Raw genomic sequence first — 24,423 nt, 5'->3', positions numbered from 1 at the left:
GAATCATTGGTAATGTGACTAATCCTAGGCGGTTTTGTTCATGCTCATGTACAGCTTGCTCTCTCAAAGTGTCCAGATGTGAGCACTGTAACTCCAGCTTTGCAATGCCGTTTATCTGGCAATAGAAACCCTGTCTGCAGTAGTTAACTGTCCTTTTTACATTTGCTATGGTCCAGTGGTGTTGAGAGCTTTGTGGCTCCAGTAGCTGGTTGATGACAATCAGCAGATTCTAAAGCCTTTTCAAAACCCTGAAAGAATAGATAATGATAGTATACAATGCTGAGATGAGGAAAGAAAGAATGGATATTCAAATGTTGATGCAATTTAGCTGTAAAAAAAAGATTACACTTCATTTTCTTTGATTAGCTTTTTCAAGTTTTGACTTTAATTCTTTATTGTTTAAGTTCTGTAAGATGACATTCAAAAAAACATTACCACATGAAATCTGTCAGAAATGTTTAGATAGTTGTAATCACAAAGAGTGGAAATACTCACTTTGTTTTGTAGTGTTGACTCCTCTCTGTCCTGCTCTGAGAGTTGCTGATTCGACTTTTGAAGAATCTGAATGATTCCTTTTTAAATGTTTGAGGAAAACAGCTTTTAGCTTTTGTGTCAGATAGTGATGGTATTCAGCTGACAAAAACTGTGAAATAATGAATTCAATGAAGTAGTTAGTGGTTTTGCTCAGGACAAAGAAGTCTGGTGTTGAGCAACTGGGAAAGATGACACCCAGAAAATCATCTTCGGGCCATATGATCCTTTCTGTTTTCTGATTTTCCCTCCACAGACTAGGTCCCTAGACTTATTGCACACACACATACACACCCCCTGCTAGGGATTGAACCAGGCAAGCCTGTGCTTGCCCAGCAACCACCGCTAGCTACATCCCCAGCCCTTACCCTTCTAGTTTGACTGCTGGTTATGCCCACATTTTGTGCAGGAAGATGGAGAAGGGCAAAAAAGGACACAAACCTCATGACAGTAGTATTTTTACAACAGATTAATGTATTGGATTTAGCTAACATTAAGTGTTGTTGACCTTTGAAACTTTGAGATGAATTGGAGCCTTTGATATTTGATGAGATTATTATAAAAGCTTCCCCATGATCTAATCTACTGAGTTTATATTTAGTAATACCATAGGCTTGCTCCCAAAGTAGATAATAAAGTGCTAACCATGGGTTTCCTTTTAGGAAGGGATGAACTCAGCAATACTATTTTTTGTTAGATCCACAGTAGTTCTAAAACCTTAGTGTACATCAGAATCACCTGAAAGATTTATTGGCAATACAAATTTTTGGCCCTCACATCCAGTTTCTGTTCAGGGGTTTGAGGTTAGGCCAAAGAATCTGCCTAATAAGTTGCAAAGCAGGGCTGATACAGATGGTCTGGAGACCACACCTTGAGAACCCACAGGATTAGAAGAATCTTATCTTGTTAAGAGTCAAGATTCCTCATTGTGAGAAATTCTTAGATAAGGCTCCAAAGGACACCTTAAGACTTTGTTAAGACTTAGCTGTTGATCTCTTCTAATTTAACAGTCATTTTCTGAATGCCTCCAGTGTGCCTGGCTCTGACAGGAGCTACTTGGAGTGAAAAGATGTTGCTGATTCTTGGCCCTAAACAGGGTCCCTTTTCTCTCTAAGAACTGTGGAACCAATAACAGGACAATTGAGGAGCAAAAGAGACTTTCACTTTTGACCAAGAATAGAAGCAAGAGATAAACTCACAAGTCAACTTCTCAATCCAATCATGGTCTGAATTTTATAAAAATGTAGGGTAAAAGAAATAAAGGGGAGGACAGGCTAATAAAGGGGAAGAATGTTCATGTCTTTTATGGGAATGGGTGAAGATTTTCTGGGAATTCTGGCACCACCTTCTTTATTCTTTCTATGGTTCTTTCCAGTTATGGCAATCATCAACTCTCATAGGGGCAGGGGTATCGTTTAGCATGCAGACATTCTAATAATGCAGTTACAGGTTGTCTGGGAGTCACGCTGGTAACCATCTCACATCCACCCAATTTCAGCTAGCTCACCTAAAGAGGTGTTTCTGTCCCACAGACATTCTGGTCTCAAAGAAGAACAAGACTGTGAGATCACTGAAGCAATGCAAGAATAGGGTACTTAAAGAGAAGTACAAAGAGGAACCAAGATAAGTCACAGACTCTGCCGTTAAAACACTTACAAATAGATGTTGCTCAAAGGTTATAAAATTTAATTTAGATTGGAGGAATAAGTACACGTAATTTATTGTACAACATGGTGACTATAATTTAGTAATAATATTGTATTCTTGAAAAGTGCCGAGAGTAGATTCTAAGTGTTCTCACCATAAAAGTGACAACTATGTGAGGTAATACATGTGTTAATTATCTTGATTTAACCATTCTGCAATGTACATATGTTTCAAGATATCATGTTATGCCTGATAAACATATGCCATTTTATCTGTGAGGTTTTAAAAAAAGGAAAAATCTTATGAACATACTTCAGGTTATCTAAATAACTACACTGAAAGGGCAGAGAACATGTTTATAATAATTTTGTTTATATTGCCAGTAGTGTATAAAGGGACAGATTTCTTTGATCATATTATTCCAACTATTCTAACGGTGATTCTGTATTTTTAATTCATAATGGAGATTTGTGTCCTGTAATGCATGATTCCTAGATAACTTTTGTTTCAGGGAAGTCCCAGCCCAATTCACCTATCTGCCATTCCAAGCAGGCTGATTATCTCCCCAACTTCACCCGATCCCATGGAAATGTCAGAAAGCCACTGTATACAAGATCTGAGCCCCAAGGTCTAAATCACAACCATTGGTTGAAGAAATAATTCATATCTTCTCCACAGAAGGCAAATGGTTCCTGCCTCAAAGATAAAAATAACAAGCAAATTCAGTATTGAGGGCCCATATGGTTAGTTATCTCTCATCTTTGGGGGAGGGAAAATGCTTTTCCTACTGTTACTGGAAAGACTTATAGAGAACTCCTCCTGGTTCCTACCAATTACTAATTATTCTAGGAAGCATTAAGAAAGTAGAGATAATAGTAAGGACAGGTTTAATGCCTACCAACCTGAGAAAGAATTTGTGTCTCCAGTGCTATCAAGCAAAGATAAAGGAAAAAAAGAAATGTATGAACTTGTAGAAAATAAGTTTCCTTCTGAATCTAAATTAATTGCCTAGAGACAAACACACTGGTTTACTTATAGTTTTCAAAATCCTATACTGACATACATCTTCCATGTTCCATTGAGTAGCCATTGCTTCTATTTAATGTGAGAGAATGTATTTAGTAAGAAGACTTCTTTATGTGACTTACTTAAAAATCTCTATTTAAATTTTCTTAGGATTTAAAAACTCAGTATATTGGAACCTCATTGTGTGAAATATGTCTAAAAATAAAAAAAACAGTATATTTGCTTCTCTAGAGCCTGAAGTGGAATGGGGAGAGAGCGGGACATGGAATTACACAAATGTGACTTCCCATTATGGTACTTCTTTTAATAGCCAAGTGTCTGCAAAGTGGCAGGATAATTCTTACTTCCAAGGATTTGGGAAGATTCAATAAAGTAAGGTACAGAAGATACATGGAGGAATATTTGATACATATTGATCATTCAATAAATACTTTCTCTTTCACCTTCAATCTTTTTTTTTTTTTTTCAGTCATGAACAATTTTTTATTATTATTTTTCTGGTACTGGGATTGATGTCAGCGGTTCGTTACCACTTTGCTACATTCCCATCCTTTAATTTTTTTGTTTTTAAATTTTTTTATTGTAAACAAATGGGATACATGTTGTTTCTCTGTACATGGAGTCAAGGCATACCATTTGTGTAATCATAACTTTACATAGGGTAATGTTGTTTGATTCATTCTGTTATTTTTTTCCCTTACCCCCCACCCTTCCCACCCCTCTTTTCCCTCTATACAGTCCTTCCTTCCTCCATTCTTACCACCCTCCTTAACCCTAACCCTAAACCTAACCCTAACCCTAATGCTAACCCTCCCACCCCCCATTATATGACCTCATCCGCTTATCAGCGAGATCATTCGTCCTTTAGTTTTTTGAGATTGGCTTATCTCACTTAGCATGATATTCTCCAATTTCATCCATTTGCTTGCAAATGCCATAATTTTATCATTCTTCATGGCGGAGTAATATTCCATTGTATATATATGCCACAGTTTCTTTATCCATTCATCAATTGAAGGACATCTAGGTTTGTTCCACAATCTGGCTATGGTGAATTGAGCAGCAATGAACATTGATGTGGCTGTATCTCTGTAGTATGCTGATTTTAAGTCTTTGGGTATAGGCCAAAGAGTGGGATAGCTGGGTCAAATGGTGGTTCCATTCCAAGCTTTCTGAGGAATCTCCATACTGCTTTCCAGAGTGGCTACACTAATTTGCAACCCCATCAGCAATGTATGAGTGTACCTTTTTCCCCACATCCTCTCCAACACCTATTGTTGCTTGTGTTCTTGATAATCGCCATTCTAATTGGGGTGAGACGGAATCTTAGGGTAGTTTTGATTTGCATTTCTCTTATTTCTAGAGATGTTGAACATTTTTTCATATATCTGTTGATTGCTTGTACATCTTCTTCTGTAAAGTGTCTATTCATTTCCTTAGCCCATTTGTTGACTGGATTATTTGTATTCTTGGTGTAGAGTTTTTTGAGTTCTTTATAGATGCTGGAAATTAGCGCTCTATCTGAAGCAAAGATATTCTACCACTCTATAGGCTCTCTCTTCACATTACTGATAGTTTCCTTTGCTGAGAGAAAGCTTTTTAGTTTGAATCTATCCCAGTTATTGATTCTTGCTTTTATTTCTTGTGCTATGGGAGTCCTGTTAAGGAAGTCTGATCCTAAAGCCAACAAGTTGAAGAATTGGACCTACTTTTTCTTCTATAAGATGAAGGGTCTCTGGTCTGATTCCGAGGTCCTTGATCCATTTTGAGTTGAGTTTTGTGTAGGGTGAGAGGTAGGGATTTAATTTCATTCTGTTGCATATGGTTTTCCAGTTTTCCCAGCACCATTTGTTAAAGAGGCTATCTTTTCTCCATTGCATATTTTTGGCCCCTTTGTCTAGTATGAGAAAATTGTATTATTTGGGTTTGTTTCCATGCCCTCTATTCTGTACCTTTGATCTACCTGTCTATTTTGGTACCAATACCATGCCGTTTTTGTTACTATTGCTTTGTAGTAGAGTTGAAGATGGGAATTGCGATACCCGCTGCTTCGCTCTTTCTACTGAGGATTGCTTTAGCTATTCTAGGTTTTTTATTCTTCCAGATGAATTTCATAATTGCTTGCTCTATTTCTGTAAGGTACATCATTGGGATTTTAATTGGAATTGCATTGAATCTGTATAGCACTTTAGGTAGTATGACCATTTTGACAATATTAATTCTGCCTATCCAAGAACATGGGAGATCTTTCCATCTTCTAAGGTTTTCTTTAATTTCTTTCTTTAGTGTTCTGTAGTTCTCATTATAGAGGTCTTTCACCTCTTTTGTGAGATTGATTCCCAAGTATTTTATTTTTTTCGATGCTATTGTGAATGGGGTAGTTTTCCTAATTTCTCTTTCTGAAGATTCATCACATGTATAAAAATGCATTGGATTTATGAGCATTGATCTTGTAACCTGCTACTTTACTGAATTCACTTATGAGTTCTAAAAGTTTCCTGGTGGAATTTCCAGGTCCCTCTAAATATATAATCATGTCATCAGCGAACAGGGATAGTTTGAGTTCTTCTTTTCCAATTCGTATCCCTTTAATTTCTTTGGTTTTTCTGATTGCTCTGGCTAGAGTCTCAAGGACGATGTTGAATAGAAGTGGTGAAAGAGGGCATCCTTGCCTTGTTCCAGTTTTTAGGGGAAATGCTTTCAGTTTTTCACCACTTAGAATGAAATTGGCCATGGGCTTAGCACAGATGGCCTTTACAATGTTAAGGAATATTCCCATTACCCCAATTTTTTCTAGTGTTTTGAGCATGAAGGGATGCTGTATTTTATCGAATGCTTTTTCTGCATCTATCGAAATAATCATGTGATTCTTAACTTTAAGTCTGTTGATATGGTGAATGACATTTATTATTTCCGGATGTTGAACCAACCTTGCATCCCTGGGATAAAACCCACTTGATCGTGGTGCACTGTCTTTTTAATATATTTTTGTATGTGATTTGCTAAAATTTTGTTGAGAATTTTTGCATCGATGTTCATTAAGGATATTGGTCTGAAATTTTCTTTCCTCGATGTGTCTCTGTCTGGTTTAGGTATCAGGGTGATATTGGCTTCATAGAATGAGTTTGAGAGGGTTCCCTCCTCTTGTATTTCATGGAATACTTTGAGGAGTATTGGAATGAGCTCTTCTTTAAAGGTTATGTAGAACTCGGCTGAGAACCCATCTGGTCCCAAATGTTTCTTTGTTGGTAGGCTTTTGATGACCTCTTTTATTTCATTACTTGAAATTTATTTAAGTTGTGTATGTCCTCCTCGTTCAGTTTAGGTAATTCATATGTCTCTAGAAACTTGTTGATGTCTTTGAGGTTTTCTATTTTGTTGTTAGATTTTCAAAATAGCTTCTAATTATGTTTTGTATTTCACTAGTGTCTGTTGTGATATTTCCTTGTTCATTCCGAATTTTAGTAATTTGAGTTTTCTCCCTCTTTCTCTTTGTTAGTGTGGCTAAGGGTTTATCAATTTTATTTATTTTTTCAAAGAACCAACTATTTATTTTGTTAATTTTTCCAATTGTTTCTTTTGTTTCAATTTCGTTGATTTCGGCTCTGATTTTAACTATTTCTTGTCTTCTACTACTTTTGGTGTTGGTCTGCTCTTCATTTTCTAGGACTTTGAGCTGTAGTGTTAAGTCGTTTATTTGTTGATTTCTGTTGGGGCCTGTGCCAGCCAGAACGGCACCTGATCACATTGGCAGTGAGGAGGTTAATTAACATAAGCACACTCAGGTGATTTATCACTGGCCATATTCAGTTAAGTCCATGATACAACGCGTGCACAGGTGTTCCCGAGCGCACCTGCTTGGGCCTGCTCGTTTTAACGCTTGCGGTGGCGTGGTTCTGCCCTCCGCCTCCTGGAGGGAATATAAGCGGGCAGTGGGCGGGGGCGTGACAGTAAGGAGCAGCAGCAGGCAGAGAAAAGCGGCAAGAAGAAAAGAAGCAGCGAGTAGGGGCAGCGGCAAGCAAAGAGAAGCAGTGCACCTTTAGCACATACTCCTAGCACGCACCTTTAGTCCACAGGATGCAGGACGCACCTTCAAGAAGCAGCAGAACTTTAAGAAGAAATAGATCTATGATAAGCATAGAAGCCTTTCTTTCTCTAAAACTTTGTCTCTAAGCAAAGTTTCTCTTCCTGATAAGCAAAGTTTCTCTTCCTCTAAGCAATTCTCTTCCTCTAAGCAAAGTTTCTCTTCCTCTAAGCAAAGCCTATCTTTCTCTCAAAGTCTCTCTTCCTCTATAAATTAGTGAATATAGGAAAAATAGTTTATTTCCAGGCCCTCCTATAAATACCTGCGCAATTGTTGCCGTGGGCGGCAACAGATTCCTACTTCTTTTGTTGAATGCGCCCCATGAAATAAATCTTCCTCTAAGTACTGCTTTCATCGTGTCCCAGAGATTTTGATATGATGTGTCTTTGTTCTCGTTTACTTCTAAGAATTTTTTTTATTTCCCTCCTGATGTCTTCTGTTATCCATTCATCATATAATAGTGTATTATTTAATCTCCAGGTATTAGAGAAGTTTCTGTTTTTTATTCTGTCATTTATTTCTAATTTTAATCCATTATGATCTGATAGAGTACAAGGTAGTACCTCTATCTTCTTATATTTGCTAACAGTAGCTTTGTGGCATAAAATATGGTCTATTTTAGAGAAGGATCCATGTGCTGCCAAGAAGAAAGTGTATTCGTTCTTCGTTGGATGGTATATTCTATATATGTCCGTTAAGTCTAAATTGTTGATTATGTTATTGAGATCTATGGTTTCTTTATTCAATTTTTGTTTGGAAGATCTATCAAGTGGTGAGAGAGGTGTGTTAAAATCACCTAGTATTATTGTGTTGTGGTCTATTTGATTTCTGGAATTGAGAAGGATTTGTTTGACGTACATGGATGAGCCAATGTTCGGGGCATAGATATTTATGATTATTATGTCTTGCTGATTTATGCTTCCCTTAAGTAGTATGTAATGTCCTTCTTTATCCCTTCTGCCTAGTTTTGGCTTGAAATTCACATTATCTGAAATGAGGATGGATACTCCAGGTTTTTTGCTGTGTTCGTGTACATGGCATGTTTTTTCCCATCCTTTCACCTTTAGTCTATGGGTATCTCTTTCTATGAGATGAGTCTCTTGCAGGCAGCATATTGTTGGATTTTTCTTTTTAATCCAATCTGCCAGTCTATGTCTTTTGATTGATGAGTTCAGGCCCTTAATATTCAGGGTTATTATTGTGATATGATTTGTATTCCCAGTCATTTGACTCATTTTTGTTTTTTGACATGATTTGGTTTCTCCTTTATTTGGCTATTCCTTTAGGCTAGTTCCTCCCGTTGCTGATTTGCATTGTTGTTTTTCATCTCTTCCTCATGGAATATTTTGCTGAGAATGTTCTGTAATGCCGGCTTTCTTTTTGTAAATTCCTTTAGTTTGTTTATCATGGAAGGATCTTATTTCGTCATCAAATCTGAAAGTAAGTTTTGCTGGGTATAAGATTCTTGGTTGGCTTCCGTTTTCTTTCAGGGCTTGGTAAATGTTGTTCCAGGCCCTTCTAGCTTTTAGGGTCTGGATTAAAAAATCTGATGATATTCTTATTGGTTTCCCCCTGAATGTAATTTGATTCTTTTCTCTCGCGATCTTTAAAATTCTGTCTTTATTTTGTATGTTAGGTATTTTCATAATAATGTGCCTTGGTGTGGGTCTGTTGTAATTTTGTGTATTTGGAGTCCTATAAGCCTCTTGAACTTGGTTTTCCATTTCATTCTTCAGATTTGGGAAATTTTCTGATATTATTTCATTGAATAGATTGTTCATTCCTTTGGTTTATTTCTCTAAGCCTTCCTCAATCCCAATAATTCTTAAATTTGGCCTTTTCATGATATTCCATAATTCTTATAGATTCTGTTCATGATTTCTTACCATCTTCTCTGTTTGGCCAACTTTGTTTTCAAGATTAAATATTTTGTCTTCAATGTCTGAGGTTCTGTCTTCCAGGTGTTCTATCCTATTGGTTATGCTTTCTATGGAGTTTTTAACTTGGTTTATTGTTTCCTTCATTTCAAGTATTTCAGTTTGTTTTTTTTTCAGTATCTCTAACTCTTTATTGAAATGATCTCTTGCTTCCCGTATTTGGTCTTTTAACTGTTGATTGGTGCGATCATTTAATGCCTGCATTTGCTCTTTCCTTTCCTCCTTCAATGCCTGCATTTGCTCTTTCATCTCCTCGTTTGCTTCCCTGATTGTTTTAATTATGTACATTCTGAACTCCCTTTCTGACATTTCTTCTGCTGTGCTGTCATTGGGTTTTATTGATGTAGTATCTAGGTTTGTTTGGGACATTTTCTTCCCTTGTTTTCTCATATTGGTTAGATGTCAGTGGGACTCAGATATTGCAGATTTCCTCTATTGGCTTGTAGTGTCCCTGTAGATTTCCAGTATATCACCTCCCAGCCTTCAGTAGTCCGAAGTCTTGGAGGAACTTGATAATGCAGTGCTTCCGAAGAAAGCTGCCCCTAGCCCACTACTGGTTCCAGGGCTTGGAGCTGGCTCTGTGTGGAAGGGCTCTCACTGGGTGGTCTGCTCCGAGAAGCTGGCCGTGAAAGGAGCCTGCCGCCGGAGGGAGCAGGGCTGCTTGGGGAAGTCCCTGGCTGCCCTGTCCTGGTCCCTGAAGCTGCCTGTGGGCTGGAGCTTGCCGCTGGCTCTGGGACTCAGAGCTGGTTCTGTGCAGAAAGGGTCTCACTGGGGGGCCTGCTCTGAGAAACTGGCCGTGTGGGAGGAGCCTACTGCGGGAGTGAGCAGGGCTACCTGGGAAGACTCTAGCTGCCCTGCCCTGCTCTGCTCTGATAAGCCGCCCTTATCTGAGCCTGCCGCCCAGGCCGAGCTTCACCCGGTGGGGGAGACTCACCCCGTGGCTCTATTTTAGTCCGAGTCTCTCAATTCCTCCCCTTCTTGAATCCTGGGTTCTGGAGCTACAGGAGATGCAGTCACCCTCTAGTCTGCCATCTTGGATCACCCTGTCTCAATCTTTTTAATTCTCTTTTCTCTCCTCTTCTTCTGTCTCCTCCTTCTCCTTAGTTTAGTTCTATTTATTCATCCCAGTGAGTATTGTTCTACTTAAAGGAGCCACCTCATTGTATCTGTTTTTTTTTTATTTTACCTACTAGGGATGAATTTGATTTTCGAACTAGTTCATTCAGAACCAACACCACACACAGGGATAAAGCTTATGAATATTGCTTTAAAGTACTAGATTGAAATCCACTGCTGCTGGCCAAATCTGGCTCTCTGCCTTTTTTTTTTTTTTTTTTTTTTTTGGTTTGGTCTACCACCTAAAAATGATGTTTTCTACATTTTTAAATGGTTGGAAGGAAAATCAGGAGAAGAAGAATATTTAATGATAAAAAATTATAAATTTTCAGTGCCCATAAGTAAAATTTATTTGCATACAACCTCACACATTTGTTTAGTATTGTCTATGGCTGCTTTCACAAAATAAAGAGTTATATAGTTTAATAGAGACTATATGGCCCACCAAGCCTAAAACACTTGCCACATGACTCCTGCTCTAAAGGAATGGAAAATGTGCATACTTTTGGCTCTGATGCAAGCTCTGGGAGGAGGTTTCATGGTCGGAGCCACAGGACCAGGGTTAGAATAAGTATTGAACTTCCTAGATTGCTTGTGTAGAGATGAGCTTTCCAGAAGAGAAGATGGCAGTTTTGATACAATTATCTGCACACAGAGAAGAAAACCCATCTCTCTGCTCTTTTTATCATACCATTAACTCCTGACAAAATTTAATGACTGAGAACTGTATGCAGAAGAGTTTTGTTGACTAGCTTTCCATTGCTTTTAGACAATTTTATCTATGAGGCAGTAAGGTTTCACTGAAACAATCCCTATGAGCAGTTTGGATTTGCATTTCAGAAGGTCTCTAAATCCCCCATAGTCTGCTATCCTTGGGAATCTCATTGTCTCCCCTGAGCAATCTGGGAATTCTATTGTTTGTCTTTAGGAGAGGAACTAACCAGATCAAATATCCATTTTGAAACTCATTGTAAAACTTTTTTAAGAAACAGATTGAAACTCATCACTTATTCTCTGATAGTACCCCCTGAGATGGAGCCAGTACTGGTATTTGTGAATAAATGCATATTGTTCTTCAATTAAATACAAACAGCTACTCCTATGAGGATTAGTGGCATAGTATTTTATTCTAAAGGAATGGAACTGGGTATATAAAAAAAGGATAGAAGGTTGGGTTTTGTTGTTTTTTTCTGCAGCCCTGTGGAAGACACAATGCAATCAGTATCCAGTGACTGAGACTGAGGGAGAAGGGGGAGGAATGAAGCCATTAAGTGGACTTACAACTCTGATGGCTGAGCGAGACAAGCCAGTGAATTTAATAAAACAACACTGTCTGCCAATTGCTAATTCCAGACTTTTCCTGGTGGCATCTAATTCCTCCCTTCTCTCAAAGTTTTGCCCAGTCCATTGTTCACATTGTTGCTTCAGTCATTCAAGGAGTAGTTGAATGAGCCCTTCTATTGCGTATCTCTGATTAGTCATTCATTCATTCCACGAAGTGCTAATTATGTGCCAGGCGCCATACTAATTGTGTGAAACACAAAGAAAACAAGAAGTGTATCCTGCTCTCCCCAGCAAGGTGCTTCTAGGCTCCCAGTAGAGATGAGCTTGTAAAGGAGCGAAGTGAAGTATAGTGGGCTTCTAATTGATGCCCATCTGTGCAAATGAAAACACATCCTGGGGACACAAGAGTAAATTGACAGTTTCAATTTGGTCTAGCCATTAGTTGGGCACAGAGAAAGACTATCTAAATCAGACCATGACCTCTTGAAAGGCTTCCAGGGGAAGGAATTGAGGTTTGAAGAAAGAAAAGGAGAGAAATGTATAACAGACCAGAGAAATAATAATATTTAGAAAGGTAAAAAGACCTGGAAAAATGACCTCCTCTAGTAACCACAGGTAGGTTGGGATGCCTAGAACCACAGGTGTCAGTGGGAGGGGATCACTTTAGAAATAAGCAAATCAGAAGGGATCTTATGTGCTAAGAAGATGGTGTGAATGTTAACCTAGGAACTGCAGGGGATTGTGCAAGGGGGATGCAAGGTCAGGATTTTGTCGTGATGCTTTGGACACTGTTTGGAGAACAGACATGCTAGAGGTGGGAAGTCTGGTTAGAGCTTTTAGGTTATCCAAGTGTAGCTGGTTTCACTTTCAGAAGGTGAAAGTTAGAGATTAAGGGAAAAGGCTCAACTGAACTGGAGGATTTGTTAAGATAGTGGGAGAAGGAGGGAGGATGACATAGAGGCTCTGTCGTGGAGTCCCAGCACCAGAGAGTAGCTCAAGCATCAACCATTTGTACTATGGGATAGAAAGATGTGGTGGAATAGAATTCTGGAACAAGATACTTTCAAGAATGAGAAACACATAAGACGAATGAGGAAGAGAGTTCTCTAGCCCCTGGAAAAGGACATTAGAGAGCTAGGATGTGAAGGAGACTTCGGAATCTGAGGGAGGAGAGTGTGGAAAGGAGGACTCAAATAGTCAGCAGTGCCACCCTGCAGAAAGGTCGAGGCAGACAGAAAGTGGCATTATGAAACCGATTAAGACCCTCAGGATCAGTATGTGGTAGCCTCCCAGATGTGACCCCCACCTCCTTTTCCAAACCTGTCTCCTTTTACAAAATCTTTTTGCTTCCACAAAATTAAAATATCCTGCTTCCTCTGTGTTCCTCAGTTTGCCTCTCCTGCTCCTTTTCCTTAGCTGAAATGAATGCTCCAGATGCTATCACCTTTGTAATTTGGATTGCTCCTCCTCCCTAGACAATCATAGGGATTTTTCTACTTCTCTGTGTCACCAGTCACTTTCTGCCTAATATTATGATAACTCTTGTAACTGTACTTTTGCTGCTGTATTGCAAAGCACACAATTCATATTTGCAGAATACTTTGTAATTCAACTGTTAAATACACTAAAGATGTGTATTTGTCTTTCCAGGATGACCGAAAGAATCCAAAAATTAACCCCTCACCACCAAACTTTAGCTTGTTGCAGAATATGAAACCAACAAGGCTGACTTTTTCCACAATATTCTGTATATTGTTCATTTTCATGGATAATTTTAAATTTGGATACAAAAAGACCAGTAGTGTACTTACAGTAGTAAAGAACAGAGAAGCATTTAAATTACAGGTGCTCAAACCTGAGGCATGCTGGAATCAGTCGAGGATTTGGGAAATTTTGGTGTCTGAGTTCTGCCCAGAGCTTTGGGCTTTGGGAGGCTTCAGCTCTCCCAGGTGTTCTAATGCATGGTAGACGAGGAGAACCAGCTTTTCAAGCTGATTTGCATTATGAAGATCACATCTTTTACTAGTGATGACTTATTGTTTCTACATGGAAATTTATGTTTAGTTATAAAGCAGAAGATTTGTTTGCAACACTAATACATTCTTTTCATAACCGCCCACCCCATGTCTGCAATCCCTGAGAGAACCATCCTCAAAGGATGACTGACAGATCTCATCTCCACCAGGAGAAAAATACCAATTTCCTTTATAAATGTGCTGCTTTGGCCTATTGCCAGCAAACAATAAAACCTTGAGTATACCAAAATTTTCATGCCTAGCTAGATAGAAAATGCACTTGATTTCATACTGAGATTCTAAGGTGAATTAATATCGTTAAAAGTACTCAGGGCCTCTATTAACTATGTTCTTGGTAAGTTCCAGATTAACAGAAGTTTCTTTAAAAAAAAAAAATAGGTTAATGAATGCTGCTGTCCAAGTGCTACACATTTCTAGTAAGCATGTCTTCAGAAAAAAGAAAATGTAAAATTTCTTTCTTTAAAGAGAAATGAAAGAGGAGGAGAGGGGTAAGCACTCACTCAGCAGTTCATCCCAGACATTACTGAAGTCCTCCAGCTTGTTTCATAAGAGAAATCACCAGTGGTATTCTGCTTCCCTTCTCTATTAAGAAACTCAGTTTTGCTCACTTCATTAGAAATGGTAGTAATATATTTTGTTCGTTATGCTATACTTTGTTGCACCGAGTTATGTGTACATACTTGATTAACAACTAGGTATACTTAAAAGTACTAAATAAATTATACATGGCAGCATGTTAAGACAGTTTTGTATTTATGTAACCGTTAGTTTCAAAGAGCAGGACTCACAGAGCACAAAACAGCAGCTTCAATTTTCCCACTGTTGTCCCTGCACTTGTGCCCTGTGGGGCTAGCTTTGCTCCCAGATGAAGTCTCAGACACTCAGTCCAGTCACTTGTGTTTAATCGAAAGTCTTCCAAGCACTTGAATTTCTGAAACACTCTCAGTATAGTTATTAGTATGTCCAGTTTAGTTTACTCATCTAAACTGCCAACTTTATTCAAAGCCAGTGCTACACTCGTTCTGCAGCTGGAGTCTGCTTGCGTGAGCAGAGGCCTGGCTCGCAGCATCTCAACACTGAAGTCTCCGGAGTTCTTTGGATACTCCTCACCCCGACCTCCCAACATGCTCTTCAACCTGCATTTCCTGGTAGACAAATTATAACCCTTCCCTTAGCCCTGGGCAGCCAGCTGGACACCTTCAGCACCCTTTCAAATCCTTGCCATTTGCTCTCCCATGAAACCTTTCTGATTTGTAATTCCAAAATGATGTGCCTTCCCCTGAGCTCCGAGGGCACCTTGTGCCATCCCTGTGCTGTTTGTTCCTTTATTCTCTATTACTAGTAATTTCTGGTGCAGTCTTCTATCCTGTCTTCCCCAGTTTCTCAAAGCTCCTTGAGTGTTATTATTTGTTTGCTTTATTGCCCTCAATACAGGATTTCAAAACAATAAAAACAAAGGAATTTATAAAATGTGTAGCTGGATTATCATCATAAAGTTAATAGTATATATATGCAAACAAGTATATAAATGAAGACATGAGGAAATTGCTCAACTATATATTTAATTTTGTTCATTTTATCAGGTTGAGGAAAAAGTAGATATCTGGTTTTGTAATTTTTAATATTGTGAAATGGAAGTGAATACAATCATTTAAAGCAATTTTCTGAAATTAAGTTATTCCATGAAATAATTATCATACTTAATGTATCATCCTAGTAAGCAGGCAACAAATTATTTCCTTTACCCAGGAACCCATATGTAAAGACTATTGGGATTTTAGAGGGGCATGATTTAATTTTTGAGCATATTTAATGCCTCCATTTTAAGAGCTTTTAGTGTAACAGGCCCATTGCCTCCCTACCTTCCCTATCTTCATGCAGAAGATAATTCATTATTTGGTTATCTTTTTGACCTAGTGTTAGAAGCATACAGACCCAGCTTATTAAATATTTAAGAAATCATATTAAGATGGCATTTGTGTCTTCTTTATAACAGCTGCTGGTTGTCTCAGCAGATCCTGTATTTCATTATGTAAAATACAATGACATTGTTATTCCCCTCAATCCAGTTACGATGACAAAGGTCAAACTATTTCTAATAGCACCAGAGAGACTAAATGTGAGAGCTCAGAGTTAACTTCATCATGATCTTTGAAACAGTTCCATGAAGAAAATTAGGTTGAGGTAGTTAGGGCTGTGTGCACTTGTCATTGTTCACGGTGAGGCCTCCATTTCAACTGGCGCTCTGGGATTCCACTAGTTCTTTTTAAAGGTAATTGTAGCACAACTGAACAGGATGGCTGACAGCTTGCTGGATGTGCTCAGGGTGGTAGCTCTTGAGCATCCCACTAACTATCCTTGGCAAAAAAACAAGAAAGGAGAAAGGGGCAGAAGGGAGGGAGAGAAAGACAAAGAGAAAGGAGCTTTTACACCATATCCTAAATGCCTCATTTCTTCCTCACATATGAAACTCTCACCTTTCCCTATTATTATAGGTCGCCCTTCATTCTGGTGAAAAGGGCCAAAAGCGTCGAAGCTTTGAGGTTCATTAGCCCAATGGGAAGAATAATTTTATTTTGAGCTACCCAAGGACAGGTAGCTTTGAATCTACTGATGTTGAGAAGAGGTCAGCACCTAGCCCAAAGTGTTCCACGGGAGGCTTTTTATTATCGTCTTTATTTTATTAGGTTCAGTATTAGGTTGTTTGGATACAAGAATTACCTGTAGAGACATAAGGCATTTGTCCTTGATAGTAAATATTGGCACCATGGCTGCTGAAGCTGAATGTGCAGCTGAAATGACACTGGGTCCCATGCAACATTACTACTCAGGCCGCTCCACCTTTTCTTTTGATGTTGTTGTTGTTGTACTTATTAGTTATACATGGCCATAGAATTTATTTTGACATATTATATGTTTATGGAGTATGACTTCTGATTCTTCTGTTTGTACATGATGTAGAATTACATTGGTTGTGTAATCATATATGCACATAGGAAAGTAATGTCTGACCCCTGCATTAAGAGTTAGCATCTGTATATCAGGGATAATGGTCTGCCTTTGGTATTTTGGACTGGCTTATTTTGCTTAGTTTGATAGTCTCCAGTTCCATCCATTTACCAACAAATGCCATAATTTCATTTCTCTTTATGATTGAGTAGTAGTCCATTGTGTGTAAATGTTCCAAATTTTCTTTATCCATACACCTGTTGAAGGGCACCTACGCTGGTTCCATAGTTTAGCTATTGTGAATTGAGCTGCTATAAACATTGATGTGTCTGCGTCACTGTAGTATGCTGATTTTAAGTCCTTTGGGTATATGCCAAAGAGTGGGATAACTGGATCAAACAGTGGTTCCATTCCAAGTTTTCGGAGGAATCTCCATACAGCTTTCCACAGTGGTTGCACCATTTTTCAGTCCTACTAGCAGTGTATGAGTGTACCTTCTTCCACATATTCTCACCAACATTTATTGTTACTTGGTTGTAATCTTGAAAAATTGCCTTTCTGACTAGAGTGAGATGAAATCTGTGTAGTTTTAGTTTGCATTTCTATAACTGCTAGAGATGTTGAACATTTTTTTATGTATTTGTTGACCGATCATATTTCTTCTTCTGTGAAGTGTCTTTTCAGTTCCTTTGCTCATTTATTAATTGGGTTATTTTGATTTTTGGTATTAAATTTTTTGAGTTCTTTTTATATCCTAGAGATTAATGCTTTATCTGAGGTGCAGGTGACAAAGACTGACTCACATTCTGTAGGCTCTCTCTTCACAATCTTAATTGTTTCCTTTGCTGTGAAAAACAAGCTACTCCACTTTAAACCCTGTCTGTTCAGTTATCCTGCTCTTAAGCTGCGAATATCACTCAGATCCTTTTGGAAACACAAGCATGGTGATGCATAAGTCCTTCCACCTCTATATTCTCAAACATAAGAAATGTAATATCTTTATATGTCTGTGTCTGTATTCATATATATTTTGTATTTTGAGAATATAAGTGTTTAAAGGTATATGGAAAACTCTATAGCAATTGTGAAGCATAAACCAAGTTTCTATTTAATTTGTGAGTATATAAACCTTTCAAATTGTTTCATCAATACAGGAAGTAAAATCAAAGAAAATAAAACTGATAAAAACTGTTATTTTTCTCAAGGAAATGACACACTCAAGTAATCAGTGTTCCAACTACTTCAGTCATGATGCATGTATACCAGGAAGTCCGCTCAGATTAACACCAGATATCAAATATCTTGCCCCACAATCCTCATCCAGATGTGTATTTCTCTATTATTTGGTATTATGGGAAGAGTCCAGGTGTTCTAAGTAGATAGCCCTCTTTCCAGTTCCATGCTGGCTATATGGCCTTGTCAGACTCTGAATCTGTTTCTTCATCTATAAAGTGGGAGCGCAAGTTCATAATTCCTTTCCTGGAATTGTGGGGTCAGATGAATTTTAGAGTTCAGAATTTTTAGAGTTTTATTTTAGAAAGGTAACCCAGTGTATATATAAATCTTGCATATCATTCCCAGCAGAGTCTAGAACAGCATCATCTCATCAAATATATTATCAACTCATCAGTAAAATGTGGAGATATTTACACTTAGTAGGCTAAATAAAAGCTGTATATATATCAAGTTTGTCACCACATCTTTTATTTCTCAGGATGTTTGGATAAGTGATTGTGAGCCTGTAACCCCTACTTTCAGAGTGTGTTTGGCAAATAGAAGTTATTCCACCAATGGTAGCTGTTGTTGTATTTTTTTTTTAATTAATGGCAGATAAGGTGGATCTCATCTCTTACACAAATTGTAATGTGAATAAAGAAATTCTACCCAATATATACTTCTGATCCCTGTGGAATTTTATAAAAGTTACTTTCAAAAGTGATGGTGAAATTTACTTTTAAAAAAAAATATTCACAGGCAGACATAAATGCCTTCTTGAGTAATTTTAGATCCAGATATGTTACTGTCCTCTAAGATGATTGATAAGATCAAAATTATAGATTTAGAACAGGAAATGAGATTTCCATTTCATAGAGTTAAAATTAGCACCAAGACATTTTTAACTTTTTCTCTTTTTCACCATAATTCTTACTTGAGGGGATAAAATCAATCACTTCAGTAGGTCAGCTGGTATGTCTGAACAGCCTGGAGAGATTTATGTTTTTGCTAAATTTTGCTCATGAGTTTGTGCTCCATGTGACCTTTGCCCCTAAACTCTCAGGACACAGGTATACCAAGATCAGAGTGAGGTATCTCACAAGAAGTTTTACAAGTAATAAAATGACAGAATTTTAAATTTTTTTTAATTAAAAAATAATTGGGTGAAAATTTCCAGTTACCTTATGGCAACATCTCCCTCACTCTTATAGTTTCTAATCTACCTTCTTAAATGGAAGAGAAAAGGAAGTCATGGTGCAGGAGTGTATTTTGGATGAATGCTATCCATTGTGTCCTGGCAGAAAATATTTTCTTTTAGGATTCTCTTTTCTAGCATATCCACCTGTTTAATGAAAGTCTATAGATTTTAAAATATTTTTTAGGAAGGCATATTATGTAACATTTGGAGAGTCATTTTTAAAAATTCACTTCTCTGGCAACTTCTTGATTTTGTTATTATGATAAAATATACACAACACAAAATTTACCATTTTGATCATTTTTAAATGAACAGTTCTATAGCATTAAATACATTCACAGTGTTGTGTGACCATGACTATCCCTCTCACCAGGACTTTTTCATTTTCCCCAGCTGAAACTCATACCTATTAAACACTTAATTTCTCATTCTTCCCTGCCCCAGCCCTTGGCAACCACCATTCTACTTTCTGTCTCTAAGACTTTGACTACTATGTGTACCTTGTATAAGGGGAATCATATTTGTCCTTTTGTGACTGGCTTATTTCACTTAATGCAGTATCTTGAAGATTTATCCATATTGTAACATGTGCCAGAGTTTCCTTCCTTTATATGGTTGAACATTTTTTCACTGTATGTCTATACCACGTTTTGTTGTCCAGTCATCCTCCACAGACACTTGAGTTGTAACTATAGTGAATGATGCTGCTCTGATCATGGGTATAGATAGCTTCCTAAGCTTTTTTAAAAAATATTTTTAGTTATAGATGGACACAATAACTTAATTTTACTTATTTTTATATGGTGGTGTGCCACAACCATCATAGCCCAAGCTTCCTAATTTTTTTTTTTTTTTTTTTTTTTTTTTTTTTTTTGCGGTGCTGGGGATTGAACCCAGGGCCTTCTGCTTGTAAGGCAAGCACTCTACCAACTGAGCTATCTCCCCAGCCCGCTTCCTAATCTTAAATTAGTATAGTTATTGCCTGTATGTTTGGTGATGCTCACACTATCTTTAAAACAATTTTATTAATTTACCAAATCAGTTATTTAAATTATCAATAGCACAAATTCAGCATAGATAGTATTTTTAAATTTCAGATTTGACTATGAACTGTTAAGTTGCTTGCCTCCATATGAAGGGAGGCTTGAAGATGTCCCTCTGACTAAAGGACCATGCAGGGCATTACCAGAGAGTTTCTTATAGCAAGTCAGTTCAAACTTAGAAGCGAGGACAGGCCCCAAAGAAAAATGATTGGTTTTTCTATGAATTATTTTTTAATCTCACACTATTGCTTTTCTTGCTGCCTTTTCCTATCTGACCAACTCTCATGCAACCAACCAAATAACTCCTTACCAAATAGCAACAATAAAGACAGATCAGTGAAAACTGAAATTTCTCATAATAGGTTGTGAAGGTAAGGGAAGTTTTATCTGCTGAAACACTTTGAACTCTAATGAACACAAGGTAAAGAACCAAATTTTTCAGATGCAAATCAGACAATGATGTAAATACAGTATGGTTACTATTTAATGAAATCATGCTGAGATTTCTAGTACATTCAAAAACTTTCTTTTTGGTACTAGGGATTGAATCCATGTCCTTGCACATGCTAGGCAAGTGCTCTACCATTGAGCTATATCCCCAGCCCAACCAAAACCTTTTATATAACCACAAAATTTTGTTTACTCCTTCTTACTCCTACAAGTGCAAAGTCAGGATCTCGTAGCTACAGGATGAATAATGTCTGGGTTATAGTTTCAGTTTTAATAAAAATTCTAATTCACTTTGAACCCTATTTTTTTTTTAATGATTTGGGCTTGTAGGTCTTTGATGATTTTCTTGTCTGATTGATGAAATTTATTATTCAAGCATAAAACTCATTACAATTTTGTCTAACTTTATTTTCATTATCTTTTCAAAATGTCCTTTCTGTCAGATATATATCTTGTCATATTTGAAACTACAACCTGTAAGAAACTTGCCCCTTCCCTCTGTGACACCTGGAATACCTCCCCATCACCTACCACTTCTGTCCTAGCCACATTCTTCTTTCTGCTTGTCTCAGATAAAAGGAGACCTGAGATAGGCAAACCTAAACTTTACCATCTTCTAGAGGAAAGAAAGAAACAAATTCACTATATTTGTACAACTGCAAGTTGCACTCAGAGCTGTGGAGAGAGGAGAGATGTTTAAAGAGGTTGTATATCATAGTAGCTAAAAACTTGAACTTACAGCCATTGCATGCTAAGCCATATTGAACCTGAGAAAAAAGAAAAACAATTAGTAATACTAATCTTGTCTATATTTACATTTTTCATATTTTGTTCAAATGGATGTTTTACACTTTCAAATACTGCATTAAAATATGGCCTCAGTCTCTGAGTTTTGGGTGCATCTGTAACTTTTGGTTTGAGGTAAATACATCCCTCACTTCACCCTAGTCCCAAGCTCTGCCCAAAGCCAAACTTCCTAGGTTGAAGTCCTGGGTTTGCTATTTATTAGCTATATGACCTTGAACAAGCTGCTAATGCTGTGTCTTACTTTCCCCTTCTGTGGACTGAATAATAATAATATTTTATAAGGTTGTTATGAGGATTAAAATTAGTTAACATTTGTGAAGCAGTAGGGCAGCACCTGGCACAAAGTGTCATACTTGTGTTTAAAAAGTGTAGCAAAGGAAGATGCCTCTAGGTTGTTTCCAGAATTGAATGATTCGCCATGAGCTGCATCTTAAAATCTGAATTTACCAGGCTTCTATCTGCATATTTACCTGAAATTTTTACCAAATTTATCCATATACTTCAAGATAATCTTATAATTGATGTGGTCATATATTTTAAAAGTGAGCTGGGTGTGGTGGCACAAGCCTGAAATATCAGCAACTTGGGAGGCTGAGGCAGGAGGATCACAAGTTCAAAGCCATCCTCAGCAACTTAGGAAGGACCTAAGCAACTTAGTGAGACCCTACCTCAAAATAAAAAGATAAAAAGATCTGAGGATGTTGCTCAGTGGTTAAGCACCCCGGAGTTCAATCCCCAGTACCAAAAAAATAAAAATACAAACCACAGGCTTGCTCATTGCATGTGCTCCTTTCCTCTTACTATTGTTTTTTTCACTGTGATATATCCAGAAAGATGTTGAGGAATTGGGAATCACTGTTATCAACAGGCAAATGCATCTTTCACTTTCAGAAACATGGAATACTTCATGAGTTTGTGTTTTTCTCACACAGAACCTGTGCCAGCCAACTCTGCACTTGCATCTTGCAGTGTTAGTTAATGTGCTATTGAGAAAAGCGCTACTTTAGATTCTTACCTTCGTTTACTAATGAGTGTCATGTATCTTCCAGAGGACAGGGCACAGTTAAGCAAACCAGTCCATTATCAGGATCACCACTTGCAAAATTCACTGCTTCTTTTCTCATCTGAGGAAAATCATAGCTTTTTGTTAACATTTAATTCTGGTGTGATTTTAAATTCTGATTTTACAAAATCTAATACATTTATTTTTTATTCCCATGAAAGCACTTTTTTGTGGGGGTGCAGAATTTGAAACTAGGACTTCAAGCATGCTAAGCATGCACTCTGCCACTGAGTATGTGCTTAGCATGCTCAAACAAAAACACTTTTGACAAGAATATCATCCTCTTATCTCTTCTGGCAAGTGTATGGCATTTATACAAAGTACACAGAGTAAAATTACAAAGAGTAAACAGAAGAAATTCTTCATTGAAGAAATAACATGTAAATGAATTTTACTTATTCAAAATAATAGTTGAAAATGGCTAAATACAAGTTGCAACTTTTAAAACCCTGATGTGGATTAATTTATTCCTTAAGACTGTGGGAAACTGTATGAGATAACACGAATTTAATTATCTGTATAGATTTCTAGTTAACCAGATAATATTTTTGCAAAAGTAGATTCTATGTATGAATATAATAACTGCTCTAGGGAAAATAATGTTATACAATGGAAGAAGTGAGCTTTATTTCAGAAATAATGCAGGGTTTCTCCTATTTCTGAATCAACAATTTATAGAAAGACCACTTGATTGTAATTAATATTCTCCTTTGATGAGATCTTTGTATATTTCATCAGAGAGTATGCATAAATATAAGTATTTTTTGTCTCTTATGAAGAATCCCAAATATACCAAAATTAAATGCAGTGTTACAATTAAATAAAAGCATAAAATGAGAACATTTCCCTTTCAATACATGCTTTTTATGGTCATTGGTTACATTTGGAGAATTTGTAGTAAAACTCTAAGTTACTTTTGAAAGTGGAATAACTTTACACTGAACATATGTAATAAAAAATCATTATTTACTTTCACATTCTCTTTGAGAACCATGGGATTCTCAGGGCCAAAAGACAAGAGCCCTGAACTAAAGCCCATGGTTGCCTGGACAAAGAATATTGCTATAGTGCCTGACCATACAGCAGGCAGCTGCAAAATCAAGGGATTGTTGGGCAAACTTCTCCATGGTTCTGGGGCACATCTTACAATCAGTTACTGGTTGCCCTTTGTTCCAGACACTGTTTTTGAGAGTTTGATACTCTTTCTGATGGTTGTATACTGAATAACCTCAGGAGGCAGAGAAAGTACTTCCTTCTAAAGCAAAGAGCAGACATGCTTACTACCCCGCCCCCCAAAAAAATTCTGGTTCCCTAAGCTCAGAGTTCCTCTCATATAATGTAATATGCTGTATGCGCAGGCATCACCTGACCCTCTTTAAGTCACCCTGTGGGAACTACAGTCTTAGGAACCAGTGCAAGAAAACATGTTACCCTGGTACTGCTACTACTTTGTGTAAGAAATTCTTTGTCTTTGACCCAGGAATCTTGTGTCCTCTGTTGGCGTCTTTAAATTATAGCAAACTAATCTGTTAGCTTCTAAGTGAGATAAAATCTTAGACCCTTAAAACTTATTGATAAGAATGTCCTTTAAAAGATAAAAATGATGCCTCTTTCTTTTTTCTCTGTACTTGATCCCACGTTGAAAATGATAAGCTTGAAGATAACATGTCTGAAATGTAGCAACTGCATAGAACAATGTTTCAGATGGCAGGAGACCCAATTCTAAACATAGAAGGTGGGGTGAATCACAGAGAAACAATTTGTATTTCTCAAAGGGTTTATAAGTTTGTCTTTCCATTAAGATTTTGTGCATGTAGGGACAGGGAGGATACTGGATCTGATTTGAACTTTGTGTCTTTGGACTCAGATTTTCCCTAAAATACAATATACCTAAATTACTTAGAGAACATGAACAAACCCTGTGTACAATGACTGCTTAATCCTTGAGACAAAGCAGGTGTTCATAATTCATAAGGGTAAGATCAGCTCACCATCTCAGTATTCCAAAGTCTACATTGTGATGAGGGATATAATGAA

General features: G+C 37.4%; 1 protein-coding gene and 1 non-coding gene across 45 annotated transcripts in view; one reads left to right on the top strand and one right to left on the bottom strand.

Annotated features, from left to right (window-relative positions):
• The window catches only part of Nrcam (neuronal cell adhesion molecule), a 273,474-nt gene that overhangs the window by 156,074 nt on the left and 92,977 nt on the right, over window positions 1–24,423 (top strand). The window lies entirely within an intron of this gene.
• Trnav-uac (transfer RNA valine (anticodon UAC)) lies at window positions 19,896–19,969 on the bottom strand. Its single transcript has one exon. It is a non-coding gene; the product is annotated as a tRNA-Val (tRNA).

Source organism: Sciurus carolinensis, chromosome 8 (genome assembly GCF_902686445.1).
Source record: "Sciurus carolinensis chromosome 8, mSciCar1.2, whole genome shotgun sequence".
Lineage (NCBI taxonomy): Eukaryota > Metazoa > Chordata > Mammalia > Rodentia > Sciuridae > Sciurus > Sciurus carolinensis.
Note: the sequence above shows the minus strand (reverse complement) of the source record. Positions and strands in the feature narration are given on the sequence as shown.